At 40.9% G+C, this 16,758-nt stretch overlaps 1 long non-coding RNA gene across 3 annotated transcripts; it reads right to left on the bottom strand.

Annotated features, from left to right (window-relative positions):
* Positions 1–1,607: 1,607 nt before the first annotated feature.
* On the bottom strand, positions 1,608–12,443 carry LOC115496401 (uncharacterized). 3 transcript variants are annotated; one of them, XR_012057454.1, is made up of 4 exons: positions 8,820–12,443; positions 5,496–5,657; positions 4,802–5,090; positions 1,608–3,112 (listed from the first exon to the last, which is right to left on the bottom strand). It is a non-coding gene; the product is annotated as an uncharacterized lncRNA (long non-coding RNA). The 3 variants fall into 3 exon arrangements; XR_012057455.1 differs by having other exon boundaries at positions 4,956–5,090; positions 8,820–12,438; XR_005981374.2 differs by lacking the exon at positions 1,608–3,112 and having other exon boundaries at positions 3,615–5,090; positions 8,820–12,438.
* Positions 12,444–16,758: the final 4,315 nt, after the last annotated feature.

Here is a 16,758-nt window from a genome sequence, read left to right as displayed (position 1 = left end):
CCAATGGACTAGCAAAAATTTGCTCCTTTGGGAATTTCTATTTAGAATGGAGTGTGTTGGTGTCCAAAACCAGGTTGGACAGGGGCTTGGAGCAACCTGGGAGAGTGGAAGGTGGGGAGGTGGAATGGGATGAGCTTTAAGGTTTCTTCCATCCCAAACCATTCCAGGATTCTATGATTAATACTGGCAATAAAAAGCAGGTTTCAAGGCATTTCCTTCAACCCTAATTTAAAAAAAAAAACTCTCTTCAATACTTTCAGAAATTATGCAAGCAGAGAGAATAACACACACCAAGTTTACATCCTGAGCAGCCCTGAAAAGCAACACCATCAAATCCATATACACAAATTATTCTTTCAGCAATCAGTTAAGTAGAAATACAAAAAGTTTTGCAAGATGAAATGGCTACATTCTGGTGCATTCATGAATCCTATCAGCTTCCCTTTTATTAACAAGATTCATTTTAACTGTTGGTATTAACATGACAACAAAATGTAAATTATTTGGGAAGACTTTCTCAATTGCTATATAATTATAAAGGGGAAAAAATTCTCTTGTATCAAGTTCATTATTAAAAAGGATAAGTAAATAAATCTATAAAATATTCTGTTAGTTGCTGAGAAACCTCATTGTTGATATGACAACCATGGCACAAAAAACCAGATTACAGTTTCCTTCAGATCTGTGGGGATTCTACATTTTCATTAAGGAAAGTGGTTTCTATCTGCTATGCTCTAGTGACACCTACAGAAAAAAAACCCAAAAACATTTAAAATGGAGGCCATGGGCAGGAATTGGATTAGAGATGATTTTTAAGTGCTGTATAGCCACACTTGTGTGTGGATGCAATAAGTATTGTTTCAAATCCAGCATGGGGGCTCTGCAATTCCATCTGCCAGTCTTCCAGGACCCAATTTATAAAGGTTTTCATGGCAGTCATGTCAGCAAATCACACCAACAGCAAGTTTCCAAGCAAAGGTGGTTATTAAAATTGCTGAACCCATGCTGCTAACATGCCTTCAGAGGCAGGGATTTTTAGTTTTCAAAGGCTCAGCACTTCTCCCCCTGTGGTGCTGCTGAATTTACAGAAAGGAGCATCTCCAGAATCTCCTGTTGATTGTGAATTGTTGCACTGATGTTGTGCAACTTGTTTTCTCTTGAAAATGCACTCAAGACTTTGCTTCTACAGAGGGAAGAAATACTCCTTTTTTCCTAGACCTCCTTTCCTCAAAATTAAATGCTCTGGGAAGTTCTGGGCACAGCTTTTATGGTTGACTACACCTTCAACATCAGAAGCCATTTGGAGGAGTCTCATTCATTCAATATTTTATTCTTGGATCCTCAAAGCCTGACACAGTATTTCCATCTTCCTTTTCAACAAAACAGTTGCAGAACAACCTCCTCTTTTTCTGTTCTCTTCCTTTAACACTTTAAGGTATTGCAGTTGAGGAAGGGTTTAATGACATTCAAGGCTTCAGTGAAGGAGTCCCTTTCTTTGAAGGAATAGATAGAAAATCCTAAAAAAAAAAAAAAAAAAGGCCTTCATTACATTTCCCAGTAAGAAATTACAATTAATATTGCAATTTATACTTTGTTTTCAGTCAGTAACAGCTCCACAGCCAGAGGGGAAAGGCTCTGTAAGGTTTCTTCTCATCCATGCTCAACATCCAGATAAACTTAGGAGCAAATACCTAAAACCTGGACCTAAATATGACAAAACAAACAGCTCTTGGAGCTGCATTTATTTACACCTACCCATTTAACCTATTGCTTTAGAATAAAATTTTCTCAACAAAAATGACCTTAAGCTTTGTCTGCCCCAGACATATTTGTTTGCCAAATTTTACAGGTTACATTTATTTGCACAGATCAGCCACTCTCACTACTCTGAGCAGACCATAAGGATTCTAAGGAGGGTTTGACAACAGCCTTAGGACTGCCAGCACTCCAGGCTGCAGCAAAAAGCCTCTGCAGAGCTCCCTCTGCGTCCCCAAATAAACATCAATAGTCCCCAGAAAAAGTTACCAGCAACACTGGTTTATTACTCCGTGCATTTAAATGTTTATTCAAACTCACAGATGGTCCTTTCTAAATCAAATGAAAAATGAAAAGAGACAATGAAGCAGAAATGCTGTGGTTACACCTGGAAGAGATAAGGGCTCCTTCTCACCTCACTCCCTGCACAAACTGAGAAAAGCTGGAAAAAATAAGAAAAATGCACAGGTACTTTGGGCAGACACAGACAAATCCTCTGAAAAAAGGCAAAATTTTTTTGCTGTCATAGCAAGAGTTAAACCCAACTCCATTACCTCTTCCTTAGAAAGCTGCTCACATTCCACCTCCCTTAAATTGCTCCCTGACTTAAGTAATCATCTCCTTCAGGCCCTTAAGCAAGACTGGAGCTGGGTGAGTGAAAACCAAATTTCATCAGTAGCAGCTGAGGTAGCACAGGAGAAGCAGAGGTGTTTCTGGCAGTGTATAAAACACTGGCAGTTTAGAAAGGAAGGAGCCCTTTCCCATCTGACAGGTTTTTAATATTTCCACTCAGTGTGTCTGAGTGCTGCCCTAGGCATCCCAAAGTTTGCTGCACGACATCATTCATTTCAACAATTCTATCAGACACGGAAAGCAAAAATAAAACACATTAAAAAACCATCAAGGCAGGCAAACTTGTGCTTCTGGGGAATCCAAATCCACAGTTCTCTCCTTGTGAGAGCTCCCAGTGCTGTTGCTGCAGCCAAGTGTCCAAGTGGGTGTTCCTATCAAAGCATGGAGGTGGATGGGGCCAAAAATGTAAGCACTGATGGCCCACCTGAGCTGTCATCACACCCATCACACCCAGGGGTGCCTCTGACAGTGGATTTTTCATTTCCCCCAGCAGCTGAAGAGCTGTGCATGGTTTCCATCAGTAGCAGGGCTGCCTTGAGGCCCCTCTGTGGCTCCCCCATCCCTGATGTGCTCCTGCTTCAGCCCCCATTGTTTGCCCAAGTTTTTACCTGTGCCCAGGTGCCTCATGCTGCTGAAGAGTCTGGTGCAGGTTTTGTCCTCTCCTCACCCTTCTGTGCAGCCAGGAGAGAGGCTGTGCATTATTCTCAGGCAGCATCCTGAAGCACTGGTGAAATAAAAAGTGGAAAATTTCTTCCCAGATATCTGACTTTTGGAGCACATTTTAAATTGATCATATTTGGGTCATTTAAGGGCAGTTTGGGAGGTTAGACCCAGGAAATCAGAAACTACAGAACATGCTCAGGTCTCTGTCTTTGCTGTAAAATGAGCTTTACACTTTGATTTGCTTCCTTTTTGCTCTTTATTTGGAGGCTTTGCACTGTGGAGGATGGAAAGGGCTGGAATTAGACTCGAGAAGCATTTGGACAGAGCTCTCAGGCTCAGGAGTCTCTGGATTCTCAGGATTTTTGGGGATATCCTGGGCAGGTTCAGGAGCTTGACTCAATGATCCTGTGAGTCCCTTCCAACTCAGGATATTCCATTTTTTTTTTTTTTTCAGGAGCAGGGCTTTCAGGTTTCACTGTCTGCCTGTGGGGAGTTTTTGTGTCAGGGCAGAATTTCAACCAGTCCCTGTTCTTTTTATCATTCAAGATAAGAATAGACCTATTTAATTCAGGTCACGTTCTTTCCTTTTATTTCATTTTCTTTTCACAAAAAGGAGTCTCAACTTCCATCTCAACACTCAAAATACACCATGAAAATGAGCACCACTGATCTAAAGAAATGCACATGCAAATTTCCCTTCTGTAATTAATTAAGCACTCCTAAACATAATCTCATTCCAGGAAAGTCCAAGCACAGCTTTTCACCTCTGCTTTAGGTGCTACCTGGACATAAACACAACATCAACCCTTCAACAGTGCATGGGGTAAGAGAGTAGAATTTAGATTTCTGCTCAAATAGCACTATTAAAGTTTAATTTTATCAACTGGCTTAGACACCTCACTACATTCCAGCTATTAAATCTGAATATAAAACACTTTAAAAAAGCCTTACTCTGAAATCTCCCCATTTCTGTTATACACAGATGCACAGAGAGAAGAGAATTTGTGCACAGGATCAGGTCAGACACAGAAAATTCAGTGTTACATACTGGCCACAAATCTCAGCTTTCAGAAAGCAAAATGTCACCTCCACAGGCCAGAACAGAACCCTGACAGATGTACTTGGCCATGAAAGAAATCCAGCACTTTACATCTCAATAAGGAGCGTTTTTGGCTAGCAGGGCACACTAGAGGAGCTGTGTGGCCAAGCAGGAGCTGATAAAGCTGATATTCCATGGAGCCTGCTGGGGTATCTCAGCACCTCCCTCCATCCCCTGCCCTACAACAAACCCAGCCCAGCCCTGAGCAGGCAGAAGCAACTGAAATGTTGGAATCTGATGAAAAAGAGCCAGAGCAGAACCCCCCCAGCATCCCTGGCCTTGGCACCAGGGCCCGGGATACTCACTGAACAAAAGGAAAAAATGTGAATACCTGAGCAGGAGATCAGAGGAGCAGGATCACATTACAGGGGACAACCATCCCTTCCCAAACCCCCCAAAATGAAATTTAAACAGTAAAATCATTTTGTCTGGGTTATTAAATGAAGAAATCACTGCTGATACCATTACCAGCAGCTAAGGACTGTTTGATTTTACTGCCTAAAGGAGCAGTCAGCCAGTCAGGTTCCTTTACATTTCATTTTGCACACACTGGGACACAACTTCACCTTCACAGGACAATGTCAGCAAACACCACAGCATGAAAAGCAAATTTCTGAGTGCAGGATTCATCCCACAGACTGAAACTCCTACCAAAAATCAGAATTCAGTATCTCCAAGTGTCTGAATTAAGCACCCAGCTGTTGTGGTGGGCCCAAGATCCTGAGGCAGTCCAAGGGAATCATCTTCCACAGACAAATGATGCTCTCAAGATTAAAACAAAAAGCCACAGAATAAAATTGCTCACAGGTGGCCAGCAGCAAGCTGGATATAAATTGGATTACAGGATTGTCAAATGTAGTATCAACTGTTCTCTAGCAAATGGGCAAAGAAGGTCCTCTCCACTCTTCTGTGTGCTCAGGAAACCACAGAAATCACATCCCTGAAAAAAAAAATTACACAAATTCTTTGTAATTTATTGAATAGCTTTAGATTTGTAACATAATACAGCACTCAGAAAGCAATGGAAGATAAATCACTCTTTTAGCTCAGACACAGAGTGTTTCCAGTTACTCAACTACTGCTCAAAGAAATTATTTATTCTTGCAGAAAGCTGAACACTGGATAGTATGAAAATCATTTAGCTTCCATTTACTAACTTAAAGTTCTGCCACATGTTGCAGAAGACCATTCTGCAGCTAATTTTCTTAATTTTAGATATATTTCAGCTTCAGTGCCTGTCTTGAAACCCCAGTGTTTAAAACAACTTATTTGAAAGTTCTGTGCAAGCATTAAGCTTTATTGGAAGAATAAAAAAACTACACAGCAAATTTCCCCCAAAATTTACCAACTTCTGATGAGGAGAGTTTCATTCTTTCTTTATTTTTCTCAAACTCTGCCATTCTTGATGCTCTGCAGTCTCATTTTCCTCAAGCATCTTTGATCAAAAGCATCCAGATGTTTCCTTCTGGCTCTGCCAAGTGCCAGATTTCACTTTTTTTGTGAAGTTCTGAAACAAAGGAGGAATTTTATGAGCATTATTATGCAGTCAGTCTTCAAGGAATCTCAGAAGTCATTTGCTTCATCGCATGGAGTGGCTGCATTAAACCTCTCCTAAATTTAATTACATTACTAAACAATGGAGTTTCCACAGCTTTTATAGCAAACACAGCTGGAGCCATAAAAAGGTGAATTAGTCACATCCTATCCTAAGGACCAAGGGGAATCTCCTGCCAGACACTATCTTTGATCAGTTTAGCAAAGTTTTAATGTGGGGCTTTAATTGCTGCCTCTCATTAGATACAATGACTTGAAAGAAAAGCACTGATGGAGAGAGAAGATCCTTATAAACTAAAAATGCTGGTTAGAAATAAACATTTCTGACAGTCAAATTAAAATCAAAGTTAATCTGGAAGTGGGATAAAGTCGACTCTTGGAGCAGCAAGGTTGTGGAAGCACCTCCAAAACACTAGATAAATGGCAAAAATAAATTAACCAACCAAAAAAAATTTTTTTAAAAAATTAAAAAAATAAAAAATCATGTGCTGTCTGCAAAATAAGGTCTTTCCCAGAGAATTTCCTTCCCAAAGAAAAGAGAATTTGACTTTTCCTTCCCCCATTCCCTCCCCAGTGAGCAGAGCAGTGCACAAGGTGGCCTCACTCTGCTCCACAGGGAATTCCATGGGTGGCAGCTCAGTTGCCACTCAGCCACACCTCCAGGGGAAATCAGACAAGGATTATTCCCCAATAACAAGCTCAGAACTCAGCCATGACCTTGGCTAAGGTTCCTTCCCACCTACAGTCACTCATTTATTATTATTCTGTTTCCTCAGTCACACAAGAATTTCTGCAAGCTCCCACAGCCAGTTTTAATTAGAATATTCTGAGTCACTTTGCATCAGCAGCAAATTGTCACCTATTTATTTCCTTTTCCAGGCCATATTTATGCAGGCCTTGGAATTGCCTCCACATGAAAACCTGTCCTTCAGTTCCACCTCTTTTTAATAGAAAATAAGTTTTTAGTAAGTTGTGAATGCCTAAAAAGCCTAATTTTTAATCCAAACTCTTGTTCAATTTCCTAAAAAGCTTTTATATATTTTTAAGAGTTTTGTTTGAAAAATCTTTATGTAATATGTAAATTATGTCATCCTCATACTTTTTAACTTCTCCTAAAATCTTCCAGGTACTGTTTATCTTCATAAAAATTACAGAGAGAACTCCCCAACATCTGTTTGTCCATTCCTCTGAACACCTGAATTTTTTATTTTTATGCTGTGCTAAGTCAGATTTGAATTCAGCTCCACACTGAAAGGAAGGCTGGGGTGAGAGTTCCTCCCTGCTGCTCCTTCTGCACCCAGGCAGATCCAAGTGGTGTTCCACAGCAGCAGGCTGGTGATTTCACATTTTAATTCCCTTACAAGCACTGGGTGAAGACCATCTGCTCTTTGTGCATTGCTCCTGCTCAATTTATTGATTTGTCTCAAAACTCGAGGCTGCTGAAGAGAATAAAGCTGTTACAGAGGTCAACCTAGTCCAACAAGCCCTACAGAAAACACATTTTGCAGGATGATTTCCCTAGGAAAACTCAACTACAGATGTGATGTCTGCTTCTGTGGGGTTTGGCCATCATTCTGGCTGGGTTATGTGAGGGAACAGAAGGGAATCTGACCAAAGTCATAATACTAAAGCTGCTCTACAGCCCAAAGTTGTGCTACAAATCATTTGCATTTATTAAGCAATTTACTTTTATACACACTCCAGCTGAAAACACATGAACACAGGGTTAAGCATCTATAAATACATCCCTGTTCTTGCAATAGGTAATCTTTCCATTTTAAATCCACCACCCCTATAAAAAATACACAACAGTCCCTCAGTTTCATAGTCCCACACATTCTCTCTATCAGTACAATTAAACCTACTCTGGTTTTCTCTATTTTTCCTTTCCCAGCTCCCCTCATCTTGTAAAAAATATCTTGGAACTCAATTTATTATGTTTTTGTATACTGGATGCTGCATTTCTAATAACTTAAAATAAGTAACCCCCACTTCAGTGGATGGAAATGGACACACCTGAAGTTGGAATTGTACAGAAGAATAACGTTCTGTATAATAATAAATAGATTAAATATAGAATATATATAGGATATAGAATAAAGCATCCTGCAGGAGCTTTTAGTTCCTGGCTGCCACACACAGCAAAGAACAGCAAATGATTATTTGGGGTTCCTGAGCTGGATCCCAAGAATCTGGAAGGGAGCAGCAGCCTCCCCTGCTGAGGGCTGGCAGCCAAAGAAGGGCAAAAATAGCAGTGCTGGAGCCAGGAGCTACTGAGGGACAGAGGTGAAGGCTGTGCTGAGCAGCAGGGAATCAGACAACATCAGCAGAACCTTCCCCTGGCTGCAGCAAGGGCTGGCTGGGGGAAAAGGCCTGGACACCTCAGTCCTGGAAACCAGAAATTTCTGTAAAAAGTGCAAAATCCAGAAATCTCACCAGTAGAGTCCAACTCTGCTTTGCAATCAGCCACGGGTTTTTGTTCTCTCCTCTCCCTCAACATGTTCATTACCAGCAGCAAGGGGAGGGAAAAGAACAGGTGAAGGTGATGCCTCAGATTTTAGTTTTCTATTTTTCACATTCTGTGCTGCTTTAGTGTGTGGGTCTGGGTTTCACATTATGGGATGCTGAGCTCTCCTCACAGAGCAGGAGACAAAACAATTCCTGCTCCAGCTGGGCACCAAGGACAAATGATCCAAATCTCAGCCCAGGAGCACAAACACCGTGGGCTGGAGAGAGAAAAACAAGCAGGGTGGGACTGCCTGGGCTAAAGCTGGAATGGGACAATGAACTCCAAGGTGCCAATGGAGCAGAACTGATCCCAGGGAGAGCCCCCGGGAGCGCTCGTGCATTTTGGGGCCATTTTGGGTCATTTGGGTGCAGCCCTGGCTGGGCTCTGGTGCTGCCCAAGGTGGATCCATGGAGGAGATCCTTGAATAAATCCCTGCTTTATTCTGGGACTCTGCCCAGCCTCTGCTCCAGGGCAGCCTGCACAAGGCATCAGAGGACAAGAAGCAAAGTTTGAGGAGCAAGAACAAAATGCCTCCTGTACCAGAGGAAACAGGAAAAGGAGAAATTATTGCAAAAGCTGATTTGCTTTATCTTGCAGTACACCCACCTTGCTCAGCACTGCTGGAAGGAGAGGGAGCCAGGCTGGTTGGAGAACACAGAGCACAGCAGAGTGTGGGAGGAATCTGGGTCAGGTCTCAGTGGTGCCCAACACCCACAACAATACTTTGCAGAGAAGAGTTTGGCAGCAAGAGTTTATTCAAAAAACCCAGGTAAAACCATTTGGTTGTTTGCTGTCAAAGAGGATTCCTGAAAAAGCATTTCTAATCAAACCAATATCTGCACTAAGCAAAACAAACAAAGCCACCTACAACACTCCTCAGTTATCTTCATTTAATGTGAACCTCAGAATGGAGCAGCTGCCACATTCAGGTGACAATTTGGTTGACGTTTTGACACATCATTCACACTCAGAGCATTGTTCTTCTCTTGGAAGCAAACAGATTTTTGCTTTAAATAACCCACTTCATGCAGTGATACTTGCAGGCACAAAGCCTTGGGTGTCATTCATGAAAAGAAATGTTTAGTTGAGTTGTAAATTATAAGACAACGGAATTTGAATCAAAATGAAGAGTCAAATATTGAGTGGATGCTACCAAAAGAAGACATGAAACTCTTTTTTTTTTAATTAAGAAGAAATAGCAATAGCACCAAGCAGGATAATTAGAATTTTCAGCATGTTTTTCCTCCAGCACTTGTTGAAGTGCTGGAAAGAGTCACTGGCAGGAGTGAAATGGGCACCACCACCCAGCTCGTGCTCTGCATCCCAAGCTGCAGGACACTTGGAAACAAAAAATCTGCCAGAGGAGGATTCACTCATGTCCAATTTAGCCTCACCATAAAAAACCAAATGCTGCCAGGAACAGGCATCCAGCTCCTGTGTATGCTATTCCTGTCAGGAAAAAAAAAAATCTGAGAATGTTTCCTTGTTACACTTAATTTACGCTCGTGCCTATATCCCGATTTAATGTCTCATTTTGACTCAAATCCTCCTGTCCAACACTGTGAAATCTTACTGTGCTTTTGAAAATCACTCCAAATTGACAGAGAGAACATTCTCAGCTAAAGCTCATGCCAAGCCTCACAAAGCTTAGTTCCCTTCCTTTGTTTATTTCTGTTCTCACAGAGGCAATTTAGGAAATCAGACATTTTTTTAAAGGTGTTTTAAGTGAAGGTCTGTGTCCCTTTGAGGACAGGTCACACAACAACAGCACAGGCAACAACACTGGTGATAGAACTGGGTCTCCCAAAAGAAGAGAAACTTGCTGAGCCCTTTTAGCCTTTCCAAAACCTTTATCCACAGAATCCGGAGAGGTTTGGGTTGGAAGGCACCTGCAGCTCATCCTGTCCCCCCCCTGCCATGGCAGGGACACCTTCCACAGCCCAGGCTGCTCCCAGCTGGCCCTGCTGCCTGCTCTGGAGGAAGAGTGCAAAGGAGATGCCACCAGGGATTCAGAGTTTTCCCAGTGGAGCTCTTCCCCCTCCTTCCCAATAGATTTTACCTGGAAAGGACACCAGGCCCTGGCCACCCTCCCTGGGTGAGCTGTTAACAAACACCACTGTCCTTAGCTGCTTTCTGCCTTCCCAGCCTGCAGGAGCAGAACCCCAGCAGGAGCAGGGATCTCTGCAGAGCTGTGACAGTGATGGCCCTGTGTCTTGGCAGAGCATTTAACACCCTTAATACCTCGGGGTGAGCCACAACTTTTGCTCTGTGTTTAAATTGATCAGCTTCTAAGGCTGCTTTGGCTTCTGAGAGCAGGTTTTTTTTGATGACATGCTGAGAGCACAGCTGTCTGGGCAAGTAATCTGCAACTAATAAAACTCTGCAGTTATTTCTTGTTCTGATATTTGACTAAATGGAAGAAAAGAAAAGCTTTTGTTGAGCAGCAAGCATTCTGCTTTGTTTAGAAAATTGTCAGGAAAGCAGCCTCATCATTCTTCAGCTGCCTTATAAAACGAAGATGTCATGCAAAGCAGTCCTGATAAACACCCTGCAGCCAGATCAAAGTCTTGGAGCGAAAAATAACCCCCACTGCTGTAAATTGTCTGTCTGGTGTGATTTTCTAAGCACTCCCCACATGCTGTGCCATAAGCCTGTTCCTGGTGCTGCCTCCCAGTCCTCACTTGTGCAGCTTTGCATTGTAGGAACGATGTAAACACCGGGGATGTTAATGTAGGAGTCAAACATCCCAATTTTTCCAGGTTCAGTAGAAAATGCTTGAGGGAAGAGAAAGGAAAATGGTTTACTTGGAGATGATTGGGATATTCAAAGCATTGTACACATAAGTTACATAAGCAAACTCATCAACTTTCACAGAATTACACTGCCAGATAAATTCAGGTAGAAAGATTAACATGAAAAATATTCTCTAGGAAGCTATTTTGACTTTCCAAACAGACATCATGAAGCATAAGAAATGTTTATGTGGTGATGCTTTTCCAAGCAAGTTCGGCGAGTTTTAATTTGTACTGCAGAAGGGAATTGCAGATAACTATAAAACACTGTCTTTTGAAGTGCTGTACATTAAAAATGTCTGGTAAATTATGAAAAGATACTTCATGTCCCCAGTGCAATTCAGAAAAAATAAAGGGTAACCATCACAATCCTGTATTGGTTTTTGATGAAGTGAACAACATTTGAAGCTCCTAAGAACATTAAATCTTCTCTTTCACACAGTTTGTAAAACATCAGGATGATCTCTAGTACCCTTTAAATCCAAGTTATGGTCTAATTTCAAAGATTTTTCCATGAAAACAGGTTCTTGATAACCAGGCCTAAAAAATTCTTTGTAAAATTCAAGCTGGCTTAGCAACAATAATATTCCTAAGTCTGAATGTGTTTAGCATTATTGTTAGTTAATTTGCCTTGACTTTGGCCTGGGCAATGGTGTCATGGTTGAGCCAGTCCTTAAACCTTCAGCCTATTCCCTGATCTAAGCAGTTCTTAATCAGACAGCAGAAAACAGCTGAAATTGCTTCAACACCTATTAACAATGAAAACAAAAAATATTCCACAGAAAGTAGGTTATTGGCTCTATCCATCTTGCTTCCTACAAGCAGAGAAAAAACTCTAATCTGTTTGATTTAGCAATGATTTAGGATGGTTTTTCGATCTAGGAGGTCTCTGCATATTGGCTATGAAGCTTTCCAGCTTGAAAACTGAAAAATCTCTTCAGGTTGCTTAATATTGACAGGGAAATTGAAGTTTAAAATGCTGTGCTCCATCAAAATGGAAAATGTGGGGTTTTTTTTTTTCCCCATTTCCATCTCAACCCCACACAAGGCACAATTCCAGAGAGGTTGTGGACTTCTCATCCCTGGCAGTGCCCAAGGCCAGGCTGGACAGGGCTTGGAGCAGCCTGGGACAGTGGGAGGTGTCCCTGCCATGGAAGGGTGGAAGGAAAAGGTTTTTAAGCTCCCTTCCAGCCAAAACCACTCTGTGATTCCATGAAAATTCAAAAAAAGTAATTTGAAAAGGGATACATGAAAACCATTTATACATCCAGCTTGAGTTTTCCCACTTTTGGCTACAGCACAAAAGGGAAGATTAATTTCCAACCAATCTCTTATTAAACATCTTCCTGCATGGGAGATATTTGTTTACCTACAACCAAGCTGAAGATTTTATTTCCACCCACATTAATCTTGCAAGCACTGCAAATAAGAATTTAGAGAGCAAAATGTGAGAACTTTCGGCCTGACAATGACAACGCTTCCTAGCGATGAAATTTTGCACGTCAGGGAAGTTATTTTAGTAGTTAGATCATAACTTTAAACAAGAAAAGATGGACAGGAGGTTGTAAAATTTGGGTAATTAAAAAGGTTTGAAAGCAGAAGTTAAGCCAGCCACCAGCTCACCCTGGGCTCAGAGTCTGTTCCCTGTACCAGAAGATTTGTTTGAAGATTATTTCCTCAGCTCTCTCTTTCCCAGGCAGTTTATTAGCCTGAACCCCATGTCCTACACCTGAGGGAGTTTATAGCAGTTGAAAGATGTTGGAAATTATTTCCAGGAGCTCTTCTCTTAACAAACCATCCACAGGAGTGCAGCTCCTGGCACTCCAAGCCCCTCTTCCCAAATCCTGGCTGCTCCAGGGGCTGAGCAGGGACAGGCACTGGAGCCATTACAGGGATGAGCAAAGACTCTGCATGGGAAAGGCCATTCTCTAAAATGAATTCCAAAGTCATTTCAACTGTCACAGCAACAATGTCACTGAGAACAGGATGTGCTTTTTCACCAGCAAGCCTCCCACGGGCTTTATCAAGAGCAGATTGGGGCTGTCCCTGCATGTTCTGAGATTTCATCATCCACATTTCAGCCATTTGCACGATCTGTGCTGAAGGGAAGGCCAGGATATTTGCTTTTTACCAAGTAGCAAAAAAGTAGGAAAAAGAAATCAGAACCCTGATCTCAGCTCCCATTTTGATCTCCTTCCAAAAAAATACATAGTAAAAGCAACTCATTCTTTAAATGGATAAAAGCCCTAAAAGTAACCTTAAAATGACCAAAAAAAAAGAAAAAAATCAGACAGGAAAGAAAAAATGGGGAGGGATGTGCAGGAAAGGAAAAGTTGTATCTATACCAGCAGCTCTTTCTGATCTAGAAACTGATCATAACTCTGTTCTCTCACTCCTTTCTCATCTGATTCTGAGGCCCAACATTTCTGAAGCTTGGCTCACCTCTACTACTACAAAAAATGTAGCAGAATGAAACTTCAACCTTCATTAACAGATTGGCCAAGAGAGAAACAACCCATGCAAGCCCAGGGATTGGAATCAGGCCAGATGATGTGATTCCTCTCTGCCTCAAAAATTGCTTTTTTAAAAAAAGAACCCTCTTTGTTCTGTTTGTAGCTGGTGTTCTTATTGTGACCATAAAAAGTGGTTTACAGCACTAACAGCTAAATGCAAATAACAGCAGCTGTGTTTCAAGCAACATATGATGTATCTATTTGATAATTTAATAGCAACTCTAATGTAATATAAGTAGGAAAATTAAATATAGTAGAGGAGAAAGTATATTTGTATTTGGCAAGCTCCAGCAGCCAGACAAAACTAATGCAACAGAGCATGATTTTTCCAGGCTGTTTTAGAGCACTTTAAGAAAAATGTTCACATTTTTCAAACTGAGCCACATTCAATTAACTTCTCTACAGGTTTCCCTGTATAAATGATTCAAACTTACAATAAAAAAACATAAAATAATTGTCAGGGCTCTGGTGCAGAAGCAGCATTGGTAGAAATGGTTTTTGGGCACCACACCATGGGCCACCGTGTTTTGGTAACATTTCATTCCTCTCAGTCACTGCCCAATTCACAGCATTTTCACGTTGTAAACAGGATTTTGGTAGATCCAAGCATAATTCCCAACTCATATTAATCACCTTGCCATCGTTATGCAGATGTTTATTCAGAGTTCTGCATCTACTGCCATTATTTTATGGCACAGAAAAATTGGCTACAGCAGGAAATTATGGAAGGCCTCTCCCAATGAAGAGTTCCTTTAACCAAAAATCAGCACACCTGCAGTAAATTTAACACAGGGAAGAACCACAGCAGACAAAGGAAAACAAAATAAAAATGATGGAGTTTTATACTATTTCATCTTGCCAAGTAAATATTAGAAAAAAAGAAGTAGCACAAGAAATGGTGCCCCAAAAAAATAGTCAACTAAAAATTATGTTTGTGTTCTTCAGCGCAAGCATTGGGTAATTTTTGTTGCATTATGTTCAGAGAAACATATAATAGACACACACTGGGCAAATCCTGAAGGATTTGCTGAGTTTTGGTTAGGTTTGGGGTTTCCAGATTTTTAGTTAAAAATAAAATAGAATCTACTTCATACCTACCAAGGTTTCACGCTCATTCTGCTGAATATTTGTTCCTTAACCCTTCTGTTGCAATTCCTTTGGAAATGAGCATTTGAAATCCCTCAGTTTTCCTGAAATAAATCAGAGTTTTCCTTTGAGGGTCTTAACATCCCTCAGTATATGGAAAATCAGCTTTGGTTTTGGAGGCTTCCATTCCTTGGGCTTGTTAACTGATCTGTATTATTAACATAAAATAGATTATTATGTTTCCATCCCTTACCAAGAGCATAAGCATATTAAACAACCTAATTAATCCTAATTAACTAGAAAGTCATGGAACAGTTCTCTTGACCAAAATAATTTAGAAATGCCCTTGTGTTGATGGCTTGCAATTTGCAGGATTCATTTTTGAAATGAAAAAGACAGATGTATTTGTCTCTGATGCAAATGGTCTGGATAAATTAAAACTAATTGGGTTTATGTGTTCCTGATAATTAAATGAGATGCATGTAAGCTATATTATGATGGAGGAAAGAACAGCTCTTAATTTTTATAAATGAGATGCAGCAAATGACAGCATCCTAAAGTCTATTAAAGGGTAAAATCAAAGGGTAAAATAGAGCTGTGCTCTGGAGTGGGAGCAGAGACCTTTACAGTGTTTCAGTGGAACTCATCCCTTACTGGTTGAAAAGAAACATCATCAGGAAAACCTCAATTTTCACTGTCCAATCTTTGCCCATCCCATGTGCAAAGCCAGATGAGAAAGGACTTGGTGAGGTTTCTCTCACTTGGAGGAGTGGCCCTTCCACAGCAAAATAACAAAGTCTGGCAGCCAGACAAACACCAGCCAGTTAAAATAGTCCAAGGATTCCCTGGTAAACTGGTCTGGATTTTGAGCACAAGAATTATTAATTTTACACTGTAAATGTGCTGACTAATGGGAAATTGGTTGTGTGATGAGAAGCAAGCACATAGATGTGGGTCAGGATGTGGCATCACAGCCCCTGGGCAGTGCCAGCTGATCATTCACAGCCCCTCTGACCTTCCTGAAAGGCACTTGATGAAGACAAGGGAAAAGCAGTTTGGGAATTCCAGCACTTGGAATCCTGTGGCATTTCTGTTATTCCCCTTTACACCGAAAGCAGAAAATGGCCACATACAACAAGCCAGACTCAAGCAGCTGGAGCCTGCCAGACTCCTCAATAGGAATCCTAAAATACTTTAACATCTAATGAATGTGATGTCCTTTCTCAAAACACAAACTGATGGCCAAGTCATTTCCCAGGATTTATGTTTTATACAATCACATTGCCAAAAATCAATGTACACAAAAAGACAAACTCACCCCAAAAGCTCCAAAAAAATAAACTGGTCCTTCATTTTCTCCCTCCTCCTTTTCTCCTTCTCTAAATGGACTGGAAAGATGATTTATCTGTGCAAATCCACTGGGTATGGATCAGGCATCCTACAACAGGCAGAGGTAGAAATAAATAAAAGAGGTAGGTACAAAATAAAGAACATTATCATTTGTAGATTGCATTGGTAACAAGAAGTCATAGAATGGTTTGGGTTGGAAGGGACCTTAAAGATTATGCAGAGAATTAAATTAAACCACATTCAAAATAATAAACAGCTTTCAACCTTCCAGCACAACATTTGTTCTGTTAGCAACGAATATATCACAGAACTGCAGCAATTCTGTTGCTCTTTTTGGTCTTCTGTTTGGGATATCCGTTCCACCACTACAACTTAAACAGAGGGGGAAGAAAACAACACAAAACCACTTCAAATGTTTTAAATCAGGAAGACAAAACTGAGGTATATTAAAATCACCACTGCCTAAACTAATCAGATCAGAGATCACCAATACATTGAAGGGAGTTTGTTTTTAGCTCAAATTTTGTTGCAGGTGTTATCAAAAGCTTTTTTTTTTCCTTTTCTTTCAAGCGAAAGGGATGGGAAGGGAAAACTTTGAAAATCAGATGTTGAAAGCACACAGCGACTTTCTGGTTATCTCCAACAAGCCCAAATTTAAAGGATTACCCTGCCTGCTGAGGGCTTGAGGCACACACTGCAGCAGCAGCTGCTTCATCAGTTTTCCTGTTAAAAAAGGTTGGGAACAGCATGGAAGCAGTCAGGCTGTCTGTGCCAGTGGAATGAGTGTAATAGGAATATTTGGAA

The sequence above is a fragment of the Taeniopygia guttata genome, chromosome 9, assembly GCF_048771995.1.
Source record: "Taeniopygia guttata chromosome 9, bTaeGut7.mat, whole genome shotgun sequence".
In the NCBI taxonomy this organism is placed as follows: Eukaryota; Metazoa; Chordata; class Aves; order Passeriformes; family Estrildidae; genus Taeniopygia; species Taeniopygia guttata.
The sequence above is the reverse complement of the archived record's forward strand: the minus strand, read 5'-3'. Positions and strand labels throughout refer to the sequence as shown.